Source organism: Diadema antillarum, unplaced genomic scaffold, assembly GCF_040938485.1.
Source record: "Diadema antillarum isolate AM-2024a unplaced genomic scaffold, OU_Dant_1.0 seq00000799_RagTag, whole genome shotgun sequence".
In the NCBI taxonomy this organism is placed as follows: domain Eukaryota; kingdom Metazoa; phylum Echinodermata; class Echinoidea; order Diadematoida; family Diadematidae; genus Diadema; species Diadema antillarum.
Genome location: NW_027271683.1, coordinates 485742 through 497916, shown reverse-complemented (window position 1 = coordinate 497916; position 12175 = coordinate 485742). Strand labels below are relative to the sequence as shown.

The 12175-nt window shown below is 38.6% G+C and overlaps 1 pseudogene; it reads left to right on the top strand.

The window, feature by feature from the left end:
* The first annotated feature begins 3158 nt into the window (after positions 1 to 3158).
* On the top strand, positions 3159 to 11923 carry LOC139739457 (uncharacterized; annotated as a pseudogene).
* The last annotated feature ends 252 nt before the right edge of the window (positions 11924 to 12175 follow it).

Below are 12175 nucleotides of genomic sequence, written 5' to 3'. Positions count from 1 at the left end.
AAATTTTGAGCTCGATTGGAGCATACAAATATTTCAAAGCGCGCGTACGCGCACGTTTTAAGAGAAAATATGAATTTTGAGAACATGAGTAGAATGCGCATAACTTTAAATATATGTGACGTAAATTTCATTGAAAAATTCCATTTCATTAATGAGATATGATTGAGAATGTGTTTTCATATAATGACGTCATAGTGACGTCACGGTCGACTGATCACAATGATACATTAGATTTGCCGTCTTTGGGACATGATGCATACATGATATAATTTTGAAATTGACAGGCAGCGGACTTTCTGAGCTAACCTCTGCACAACTTTTGAGGAGAAATAAAGAAGAAGAAGAAAAACAAAGAATCCGTACAGATACAGAAGGTGATCCGAGAGGATACTCGGATCACCTAAAGAATCCGTACAGATACAATAGGTGATCCGAGAGGATTCTCGGATCACCTAATTATTCGTATACTACTATATACACCGTGTTGTAGCGCGGTTCGCCGTCGCTTACTACATCGTTATTCACGTATTCCCCTCGAATGCCGATGTTGGAGCGAGAAAATAGTAGTAATGATGTAATTACCCCTGGCGAATATGCAACGCGAGAGGGCCCACTCGCGCCAATTTCAAAAATAGCACGCGCTGCGCGTGATTTATAGAGGCAGCATGCATAACAGCACAGTAACAGTGTAACACGCGTTGCGTATGAGTAGCGCGCAGCGGCACTGTAAGAACTAGCAGACGACGTCGATCAGTCTCATCGATGACTCACTTTTCTACGTCATTGGGAATCCCAGAGTGGTTTCCAAACTCTTCTTTCAAATAAAATTACATCCACAATACATGCACTACCTACATAAGAAATCATCACATTCAAATCAACTTACAAAGTTGTACTTAACTTTTTGGCAAGCCGGCATTCAAAATTGGTCCCCGCCGGCGGCTACTCGATCTTATGTCCGGCGTTACACGAATACAAGCAGTGATACGATACAAAATCACAATTTTTTACCTCTTTGTGTTGTCATTTTGTGCTGTTTTGTGGGATTTTTTATGTATTGATCCATACTTCTTTGGAATTGTCAATGTTTTTGTGGTAAGTTTCATGTACTTCTGTTCATCTTATAATTTTTTGTGAACAGGTATCTATCGTTTTGTGTAGCCCTCTCTGTGTTGTCAGTGTGAGCAATTTGTGAGAATTTGTTGAGTTCTTAACGTGGAGGGCATGGATTACAGTATCACAAGCAGTGCCTTTCTTCACTGTGTAGATTCTGTGGGGAGAGGGTAATCAAGGAAGAGAGGGCCATGCCTACAAAGTAGCAAATTATGCAAACAAAATTCAGTCTAAACTGCAAATTGACATAGAGCAAGACTTACCTCACATCCACCCTGAATTCTATTGCACAAAATGCTACTGCCAGTTAATGACAGAAAATGAATACAAAGTACGGGCTCCAAAGAATGACTGGTGCGACCGGAAACGTAATGCCAATGGTGAATGTGCTACTTGTACACTTTTCCAGAGCTCGATGAAGCCTGGCAGGCCCCAAAAGAGGAAGTCTTGTTGTGGTCGCCCTTCCTCAAAGAAAGCAGTAGATCAAATGTCACATTTTTGTTCATTGTATGATTTGTCACTGCCACAGGAAAAATGCAAAGTTAAAGTGGATGGCTCATTTCAGTTAGATGGTTCAAACGATTTTCTTAAGTGTAACCTGTGTGACTGTGTTGTTACGTCTCCTGCTGAAACACCGTGCCATCATCTCTTCTGTGTCGACTGTTTGTCACCTATGTTCTCCAAAGTGTCTGTCAATTGTCCTGTCTGTAACATCAATGTTCACTACACACAAACATGCAAACCAGTCACATACATTTTCACAATTCTGGACAACCTACATCTTCAATGCACACAATGTCACACATCAATTCACCATGCCAAAGCATCTCATCACACATGCCATCAACATGATCACACATATCACAAATTGCCGGATTCATCACAAGCCATAAGCTACAGACAAAAGCAAGAGATTGCCACGGCATATCTGCAAGGGCAACTAAAGAAGTCAAAAGATGGCGTCTCTGCTACCTTCGGTGTACCTGGTCGTGGAAAGGTGTTTAAAGCAATATTTCTCATATTGATTTACATACAATTGTACTAATATGTATAGATCGAGGTCTAGAGTTCATTATCATACATGACATTCCTCCGTTCTAATAGGCCTAATGATATTAAAACCTACAAGACACCTAGTTTACTACAATAATCTGGGAGTTGGTCATTGATGTCTGACATCATCCTTTTACATGCATGACTAGAAGTACATATTGTATTTCCAGAGTACCTGGTACCGGTACTACATGCACATGTATTTTCAATCTGGCACATTAAAATCACCATGGAAGTGTATTAATACTTATGGGTAATGTGATACAATGTCTTGTTTAAGGGATTTAGTGTAGCACTAATGATCAGACCCGATATCCCCTCTCCCTCCAGAGCTGAATGATTGGATATGTGCATTTCAAAGAAATTTACGATGTTAGGAAAGTTCCACTATCAGCATGAGAAATATGGTAATTTCATATGATTTAAAGAAGAAAAATATATCCCCATATACACTATATGTGAGTGGGGGTGTAATAAATTTGTTAATAAAATGAAAATAGGCCTACAGCCCTACTCCCTTTACATTCTTATGTGATGCTCATTGCCTAAGCAAAAGGTATTACATTGTATTTGCAATTACCGTAATTATACATCTATACATTATTTTCTGAAACAACTGTAACCAGGTTGTCTTTTTGTCATGCTTGGGGAATGTTGTAAAAGTGGAATTTTATGGTGTTGAATTTGTTTTGTGCAACAAGAAACGAGCACGAAAATAAAATCACATAAATATATTTGCTTGCCATATGTTCCAGTAGTTCTTGATTCCACACCATTTAAGACACATGACAATTGTCTTACCCGGCCTTGAGCAAAATTAGTGGCGCAAAAATATCCACTTTTACAGTATAACATTTTAGTGGTCGAAAATATAATTTATTATGGCTTCCATGAACTTTATCATACCACCTAAATCATATCCTAAACAGCCAATCAAAACCACGAAAATCCCAGCAGCATCAGTATCCAGCAAGCAATGTTCACAGAAAACAATGCGCAGACGAACCGAGTTCATTAACCAGCTTCGAAGAGATCTTGCGAAAGATGAGGGGATGGACATTCAACAGCGAGATGAGTTACAACAAGCTGGCCTGCAGCACATCATCGGCACGGGAATAATGATCCCGACGGCGGACATTCTGGAACTCAAATCCTACTTCAATTTGAGTTGGCGAACTCTCAGGAGACCAAAAAGGTAAAACACAATATAAAACATGAAATCTTCACAAAAAAATATTACTTTTTGAACTGTAATTTATAAACAATTTTTTCCCCGATACAATGCTGAATAAACTATAGTCAACGTAGCTTAAGTCAGTCTCTCATGAGTCAAGTACTTGCCAAGGTCGAAGGTCTTTTCACGTCCATTTTTTCTCTATATTCTATTGATTTTAATCACTTATAAGTTGAATTTTCTCTTTTGAATAGGTCAAGCTACAATGTGTTTCCGCAGTCCAAATACATGTAACTTGAAGTTAGGCATTACTGACTGCAGGATGAGCGTTCGTTTTATCACAATCAATGGAAATTACCTTTACTTGATGAGACTTTCGCCTGCTGGCTCTGCAGGCTTCTTCAGATCGAGCGTTGTGAGAAGGACTTCCCACGAGCCGACGTAGCTGGCGCACGCCGATCTGAGAGAATGGGATCGTATATTGAGGAAAGTGAGTATTGTCGGAGGTCTCGGTTGAACGTTCTCCCTTGTTGTTTCCGAATGTGAATTGCTTCCCTTATCCAGCGTGAGGTTTTTCCAGAGTCTCTGGCTAGGATGGAACACTTCTTCAAGTTGATGTGGTGGTTTTCACTGGCCACATGGTCGCTGATGGCCGACTTGTGCATGTGGGAGGTGGATTCCTTCTTTTTCCCTCTTGTGTAGTAGGACGCACTAACTGTCTCTACCTCTAGTTTGTGTTCATTTTTCCTGGTGCCAAATTTTCTAGCTGTTTCTCCAATGTAGCTTCTTTCACAGTCACTACATGGAATCTGGTAAACTACCCCCGCTTGGTCATCGATGGATCGTTTGTCTTTTGGGGCCTGAATGCTGTGGAGATTTGGTATTTCTGGTAAATCCTTTGCAATGCATCCGAGGTACCCTTTACATATGGGATGGTTACCAATTTCCTCCTCTGATTGGTTGGTTTGGTCTGTGAGTTCTTCTTGGTTTCATTATCCCCCCTTTTCTCTTTAGCTTTCTTGAAGGACCAGCCAGGGTATCCACATTTCCTGAGAGAGGACTGGATGTAATCTTCCTCTGCCTTCAGGTCTGCTTCCTCCGTGACGATGCTGTGTGCTCTGTCCATAAGTGTACCTAAGACCCCTAATTTTTGATGGAGTGGATGGTGGGATTGGAAATTCAGGTATTGTCCCGTGTGTGTCTTTTTCCTGTAGACGACCATCTTGGTTGTGCTATCCGGTCTTTTTGTGATCTTGGTGTCCAGGAAAAGGACGGACAATACTCACTTTCTTCAATATATATACGATCACATTCTCTCAGATCGGCGTGCGCCAGCTACGTCGGCTCGTGGGAAGTCCTTCTCACAACGCTCGATCTGAAGAAGCCTGCAGAGCCAGCAGGCGAAAGTCTTATCAATAAAAGGTAATTTCCATTGATTGTGATAAAACGAACGCTCATCCAGTTGATTTTCCAATCAGATGAACCTTTTCAGCGAGATGACTGACTGCATGTTACAAAAAGGTGGGTCATTCCATGGGGTTGGGTCTTCTCTAGATTTTCATGTTGTGTAGGGAATAAAAGTCATATTCTGAAAAATTTATCAAATAATTGTCCGTGGTTTGCAGTTATTCTTCGAGAGAAATGTGTGAAGAATTATTTGATGAAAAAAAAAAAACAAGCCTGTGTACAAATGTATTTTGTCTATGACTGTTTCACTAATGATGTCCCATGTTTTTTTGTGGTTTATGTTGTGACATAAATATATGCCATTTTCATGGCAATGTAAAACAGGAATATACAACCTTTCAGCATTATGCCTATCATAATTAAGAGAGGCAAGGTGACTTCTACAAAGACTATAAGGCACATAAACATTTGTAACAAAATAAGAACACCAGAGCATCTTCAAGCAACCTCATACCTATGTTACAAACGATGTCCATGGCAATTTTTGTTGTAACATAGGTATAGCATGGTTTTACATACACTTCCAACCATAATATGATTAGAAACTTTATTTCTATAATGAGATTTATATTTCAGGAGTATTCTCATCCAAAAATTAGCATCAAAATCCTCCAAATAAACGAGAAAATACGGAACATATCACTGTACTTCAGTGCGATGTCCGGCCTCTTCGTGTAACGTAGGTAAGGAAAGACGCGTCTCGCGATAAAAAGAAGAGCTGCTAACTTCAGCAATCGTATTCATGTCACTGGCAGTCCTCCCCCAATGGCAGAAAAACTACTCACAGCCAATATACACCTACCTGGACAGCACAAGATCTGTTTTTATGCTGTTGTCCATGTAACGTAGGTACAGGAGTTTTAATGTTTCTGATGTCAATTGGTAAGCTTTTACGCTATTTTACAAAAATAATAACATTTGTCATATTCTGTAACTCTATTAGAGGAAAAAAACGACATCTAAACCTCTGAACTGGCCAAAAATACTGTGGACGATGATACTGTAGTCCCACATACTGAGATATTTGTTACAGGTTCATGTTCATAATTTTGATTGCCAAATTTTCCGTCCATGCCGGTCTCTGCAAAAGGAGCATATATTCCTCTCTTAGAAAACCATACAAAAGTGTATCAGTGTATCTTCACTGCAATATAAAATTGTTTTACCTCCCGATTATTGTGAATTTTTGGACCCTTTTGTCATTAGGTATCTACCAAGGTAGACGTGCTAGAGTTAGTATTAATCACTATATGTGACCCTGCACCTCAAAACAAACAAAAAGTCGCCAGACATGAATTTTTAGTTAAGACCATATTCTGAAAGAGCAGACTTTAAGCTGTAAAATGATGTATAATTCAAATCAAATGGACTCTCCTAACCTATCTAAATATTGGAAAGAAAGCACAAACTCAGGAAAAGTGTGAACTGAGAAAAGAGGCTTTGAAGTACAGTGTCTATTCAAGCGCTTAATCTTTACCAAACCGTGCTGGCTGTGCGATGAATGGGACAAAAAAAAAAAACAGGAAGTAAACCACCAGAGTAACAACAATGAAGAGATTATCAGATTAAACTGAAATTAAGCATGCCTCATTAACACATTCTGTCCATAGTTAATGCCAACTTTAAAAGCAGTAGCACCATCCTTTCAAAAGTTATTAGAGTTGAAAGTGAAGAGTGTGGACAAGGTTTTTCAGAAATGAAAAAGGGATTCTAAAGACACACCTAATCACACTATTCTACCAAAAATGTTCGAGATAAGCTGCTAAAAAACACACTTTCCTGCCCGTTTTATGATACCAAATTTTAGCATAATGTAAAAGAAGACCCGCTCTTTCAGAAAATATAAAAAAGTCAAGTTCGGCTAGGTTGACCCATTTCACTTATTTTCAGTCCTCACGCAAAATCAGTGTGTGCGACTTTATGTTCGTTTTGAGGTGCACGGTCACATATACTAGTTGGAAAACGTAGATGTCCAGACTGCATCTGAACTAGAGAAATAGAGTTTGCCTTATTTTGCTGGTGATATTGAGGGAACTAGGAGCTGTGAAATTCTTTCTCTTTAACAGATTTACTTCGAAAATGTCAATGTTTTCCTTCCAAGATTTCACTGACCTGTTAGATGCTCTGATGAAGTTGTTAACATTTCACAAGGATTCACCATTTCCATTCCATGTTCACCCACTGTGAAGTCTCAAAGCTAAAATGCCAGTGTCCTATTCAGTTTGGGTGGGTAGTGGGTAGGAAAGGCTTCAATAAGATTATGAACCCCAATCAAAATTGGACTATTATTGCTCTACACTATCATTCAAAAAGAGGGCGACAATTTCGATGGGGGATGAATATAAAATAGGGCCTAGTATTATTTTGGGAGTCTATTAAGGACCATAACCATAAACGTAACCCTGACCCTAGCCCTAACCTTAGCTAGGACACTGGGGGCAGCGACCTGCCCTTCCTACAGTGTAGCTTGCATCTGAAAACAAGTTTTTAGCATAGAGTATGAAAATGATATTTTCCTATGTTTTACATGCTATATTATAATTATTATTATTTACATCATTTTAAGCATAACCCATTTTTTTTTTCAATTTTGGTGGGAGGTACACATGGAACTCTAGCTAATGGGTATGCCAAGAGGTAGAAATGTAAGCAAAATTGTTAAAATTATTTAATTCCATTCATAAACACACAGATACATCAACAGGAATATATAGTCAACCCCGACAAAAATTTTCTTTTAATTTTTTTATTCTATTTCTCTTTACACCTTTTGTTCAGTTTTTTGATGAACCTGCCATGGCTCCTCCTCTACCACCGCTACGTGTTAAACTACATGAAAGAGTGAAAAGGACACATCCACAGCACTCCACAAACAGAGAGGAAGCCGACAAAGCAACACCCAAGAAGAGCGAATGTAACAAACTAGACAAGAAGAAAACTGCACAGAGGGAAAATGGACAGAAGAAAAACAAAAATCGAGGGCTAAATGGACATTGGACAAAAGAGCAGAAATTAATTTCAAACAAAGAACATGGAAAAGACAAGAAGACTTGTCTGATTTCTCTTTATTAGTTTTCTTAGTTAGTTGACAACTAGTTGATGATGTTGTTAGTGTATATTAGGTCAAATTGTGTAAAGCTTCACTTTCTTCTTCTTCTTCTGATTAAGTCTGCCTTCTTTCATATCAGAGTTACAAAGAATTGAAGTCTGTGTAACATAGGTATTGTTCCACAGGTGTGCAGTAGATATAATTCCAAAGAACTGTTACAATAGTGTTATTTGTGGGAACATACATAAAGTCTATATGTGTAGGTTTTAACATCTCACACCACAATAAAGGAAATCAGTTGATATGTCGTAGTGTACCTATGTTACAAAGACATACTGTCCGTGTAACATAGGTAGTACACCGTGGGCGAGGTTGTTGTCTGAAAACCCCTGATTATAACAATAAAATCATGTTTTTACTTGAATACCCATACAAATCACTTGCTTCAATTGTGGTGCTTTTAAGAATATTGTCATTGTATCACTCTTGATGAAAAAGTTAAACCTTTGATTGAAATTGTTAATGGTTTGTAGAAAAAAACATGTTAATAAAAGTGGCTTGCAGTTGACATCAGAACATACAATCTTACTGATAATGATCTCATGCGCCTGTTAAATAACATGTTGATGTGCTATGGACGAAAAAAACGTGGATGTGTTCATTGTTATCATTTCAGAACACAAAATGATGAAGGATGTCAACAAATGAAGTCCGTGTAACATAGGTATTTTGCCATACCTGTTTACCCATGCTGACTGAAAGTGTGCGAAGTGATAAACAGATTTCTAGTGGAATATGTTGAAGAATGGGAGTAACAAATCAGGGGGAAAAAGGAAATTTCAATTTACCCAACTTGAATTTTCAACTTGTATGTCACAATTTCAGTCCCAACCCCATGGAATTGCCCAGGTATAACAGAACACTTACAAATTTTATTGCTTCTTTGACATTTAACAAAAGAATAAATGACAGTATATTTAGGTTAAGGAGTAAAAGATTGTTCTAATTTGTAATTTACCAACAGATGGCTCAAAGCAAGAAATGTCTCCACTGGAGGAGAAGGGGGTGAAAGAGCCCTGGAAGATAAAGTGATAAGTGGCAACCTTCATGGGGACATACTGCCTCTTCAGGGAACGTGTGACTCTACCCTGGAACAGACACATCATACAACCTGGATGTTGCACTCAAGTCCTTTGCAACACAAGTTGAAGAGTTGACGAGGTCAACGTGGAGGTACGTAGATGAAGAACTTTTCTACAAAATAAGACATTATATATAGAAATGCATTACATTTCAAGAGACGTGATGTATTTTTGTTTTCATTATTCAACATCTGAGAACTTCAATTTAAAAATGAATTATCTCTTACTTTTGAACTCTGACATGGATTTGGCAGTCAGCCAGCAGAGTATTTGGTGCATATGCAATATCAATGTAATGGATCTCCTGGAAATAATATCAATTCCTTTAATCTTTTTTTTTTTTCTCTTTATATTTCAGAGGGGAGAAGATGAAGCTGTTCGTCTTTGGAGAATACGAATTCTTGACAAGAATGTATGGACTGACGGGTCCCAGTGGTAAGACATACATGTACAAATTTCTAGGTCATTTTAGAAAAGGGAAAGAATGAAACTGAATGTACATTTCCAATACTTATGAACTTAACTGGTCTGTGATTACAATGATCTACATCTGTCACATCAATAATATAACATTAAAAAAAAAATGTCATTGCAAGTTAGTTGGATAAGCAGCTGCATTGATTTAACCCCAAAGTGAAAGATACCCAAAATGTTTCAATTTGAGATTTTTTCATTGACCCTTGATTCCTGAACTCATCCAGGACGACATTGCTGCTTGTTCTGCAACATCACCAAGCAGGAAATGGCAACTCCACCCATGCAAAGAGCAGCCATTCATCCCCGCACACTCCAAAGTCTTCGTACTTCACTGGATCGATTCAAGGAATGTGGAATCCCGAAGGAAGCAAACAATGTTCGCCAGCCATTTTTCGAGATTCCAATTGACCATGTAAGCATTTCAGTTGTAGTTACCTCCATGATGGTTAATCAAAATAAGTCCAAAACTCTAATATTCATCATCCAAATGAAAGAAAGAAAAACAAGGAATTTCAATAAAATAATTACAATTCCAAAGCACAAGATATTACAGCATGAATAGTAGTCACATTCGTCATCAGTAGCCAGGATGTGACAAAAATAACATACCATTCATCAGGAAAACAGACCCGTTTCTGAATCTCACATGCAAAACATGTTTGACCCTGGCCAGACAGATCTGTATACTTGCCTTATATCACCATCCTGTCTGTTTTTAGGTTTGCCCCCCTGGCCTGCACATCTCCCTAGGGATCCACCTTAAGCATTTCGTCTCCCTATCCAAGGCATGCCACCTGCTCGATCTGAAGATAGCGCAGCAGCTTGCCAAAACGAAAGGTGAATTGGAAGCTGCACATCAATCGTTCACCAAGCAGGTGAAAAGGTTGGTGCTTCAGAGTAAAGGCAGATGAGCTACAACAGGAAGTACAAGACTTGATCTAACAACACACCATGATTGGGTTGCTCTCTCCCGAAAATGAGCCACCAGGAGTGATGCTTGACATGGCCGCTGACAAGAAGAAAGAGAAGATCCAAGTGGTTAGTCTCAATGTCTCATTTAGCCAATTACACAATTATTTTTTTTTAAAAGCTGATGTGAAATCATTCATTTTTTTTTAATGCTTTAATGACTAATAATCGCACACACATGTTTACCATTCTTTGTAGTAACTCACAGATTATGCTTTTGTGTCCACAGGAAAAGGAAATTTCCAAGCTGCCAGAGCTGCCTGCAGGCACTGGCCCGGTTTCGCAGCAACTGGAGCACGTTCTGCAAGCCATGAAGGTTTGCAGGTAAGCTTACTATGGAGGGACATTTGTGGGGAACCATGTTCACATCAGTCTCCAAGTGAGTGTTGAGTAAAACTAAATATGGTGAAAATTTAGAATAAACGCTCTTCTATCAGTAAACGTTATATGTTGTACATGCATTTATTCATTACTATAAAAACTAACACATTCAGAGGCCTCTTTACGGAAAAGTAATTTACTGCACAGTAAAAAAAAATAACTTCCATTATTCAGGCTTAAAAGATGAAATCAAGATGCACTACTACATTTGCATTACATATACTGTACATGTATTTTGTTTCTTCAATAGCCGCATAATGTTGATGCTATGACTGATTGTCTGGAGGAAGTCATCAATTCGACATGTACAGAGGATGAGCAACTCAAGGCAGAGGCAGGAGTGATAGCTGGCAGATATAACCAGCTTTTCCACTTACTTGGCGCCTGCCACAGGGGCATGAATCCCTTGACGATGCAGCCATTGCAAAGCTGGGTAAGATTATGAGGAAAAATTTGAATCATACAAATCAATGCATGCTCCCCCCCCAAAAAAAAACAAGCAAACAAAAAAACAAACAAAAACAAAAAACGAACAAAACAAAACCAACAAACAAACAAAAACAGAAACTGATCGATTTCATTAGATACAATACATCGCAAATGACATAAGTTGTAAAAAAAGAATTAAAATATATCATTACATGGTGATTCAATTCAAGATTCAAGAACAGAAATTATTTCAAACTTCTTAGTAGTGATGAAATTCAGAGGTAAAACAAAAAAAAAATATGAAGGGGAAAAAATCACTCTTTGATACAAGTTTCATTTATTACTTCCTACATGTGTCCAGATGAGAACATTCGAGACTACATAGCTTACTTTCGGCAGCATTTTCCGACTGAGACAGTGACCCCTAAACAACACATACTTGAAGACCACACCATTCCTTGGATGAAACAGTGGAGAGCATCATTCGGAATGATGGGCGAGCAAGGGAGAGAGTCGGTCCATTGCCAGGTGAATGGAATCATGAGAGATCTGCGGGGTTACAACGACAATTTGAAGCTCTACCTCCAGTCTGTCCGTGCTCAATGGATTAAGAGCAGTCCCCCTGTTTACAACCAACGAACACAGGAACTGCAATCGAAGAGAAAATAGATCGTCGTGAAAGTTATGAGCACATGACTACACTACAGAACTATGTATTCAAGCATATTCATGATTAATTTTGAGCAGTGACTTGCATGATGTGCAGAATGTGTCAAAAGAAGTGTGGTTTAGATGGGCAAGCAAGTGGCGTGTAGGTTCATCGCCATGTGAACAGAATCATGAGATCTCCAGGGCTACAACGATGCGAAGCTTAAACTTCAGTTTGTACATGCGCAGTTGGTCAAGAGTAGTCCTTGTTTA